This window comes from Coffea eugenioides, chromosome 4, assembly GCF_003713205.1.
Source record: "Coffea eugenioides isolate CCC68of chromosome 4, Ceug_1.0, whole genome shotgun sequence".
Lineage (NCBI taxonomy): Eukaryota > Viridiplantae > Streptophyta > Magnoliopsida > Gentianales > Rubiaceae > Coffea > Coffea eugenioides.
The window spans coordinates 39,497,217-39,498,607 of NC_040038.1; positions in this window are offsets into that span (position 1 = coordinate 39,497,217).

Sequence of the window (1,391 nt, forward strand, 5' to 3'; positions counted from 1 at the left end):
AGTAGACGGTGCAAAAAAGAAGAAAATGGAAGCCAAAAATAAAAAAGAAAAAAAAAACGGAAGAGGATTGGGGGAGGGGGGTGCGGGTAGGGAGTACAAATCATTCCAAAAGTTCAATAGGTTATAATGCAGTTAACCGCAACGGATCTTCTATCTCATTCTCTATGTCACATTTGTCCTACTCTTTATTATATTGTTATTTTTCTTTCATAAATATCATGTTTTAGTTCTTTTTTGTTTCCTTAAAATCCAATAACTATTAATTGAATAAAAAATTAAATACAATAGCCTCAAAAAAGTAATATATAATAAAAAATTAAAAAATACAGCAGAAAATTCATTAAAAAATCTCATTTGTATGTATTTTGATTTTTTGAATCTGTTAAATTTTGTGGATTACTCAATTAACAGTTATTGGATTTTAGGAAAACAAAAAAGAACTAAAACATTATACTTATGAAGGAGGAATAGCAATATACTAAAGAGTGGAACAGAAATTGGCACAAAGAGTAGAACAGAAGATTCGTTGTGGCAATTAATCCTAAGTCAAATTCGATTAGTCAAATCATTGACCATGAATTTGCATAAACGATATTATGTGAATGTATCCATTTCTTTCTTGATCAAGAAGTGCAAGTTACCATAATTAGTGTTTGAAAGCTTCACGTAGGTTATGAAGTTTGGTCTTGAACTTTTTGTCAAAATCAAGAATCAAGACCATGCCTTGATTTAGTGATTAATTAAAAAAAGGCATCACGTTTGTACGTTTCAATTGACGCAAGTATCGAATCATAGTATAAAATTATTATGATCCATGTATGTTAATATGAGATTTTTTATGGTTGTCCATTTAACCAACAGATAGAATAGGTTTCATTAGAGTCAAAGTTATGTGCCGACCTTGCTAGTTATGTAGTTATAGATACCAACTTGGAATTGACTGGCGTAACCAATTGCTTTGTCTTGAGCCCTTTGTATTTAGGCATAATTGCTGCATATAGTTGATAAAAAAAAAAAAAATCATTCAAGCAAAAATCACTACTCAAGAATGAGTCATTGGGACACTTTTTGATGATTATTTAATCTTCATGATCGAACTCTTTTTTTTTTTCATGTCTCTCATCAATGGTATGTTAAGCTTGTAGGGCAAGTTCTTGACAATTGAAAGTTTGAAAGTTTAAGCAAGAAAAGTTGGACTATATATTTGATGTTTTATATCACGCTTGTTAGCTCTTCTTGTAGGAAATATTGGTTATTTATTTGCTTAAACGCCATTTTCAGATTGTGTCTTTTCTACCATTACTCTGGCAGTTGTCTATACAACCCTAGTTTCATTTCATTCACTCCTTTTATCTCCGTGAAGTTAATGTGTCAAGATGCCATAGATATAT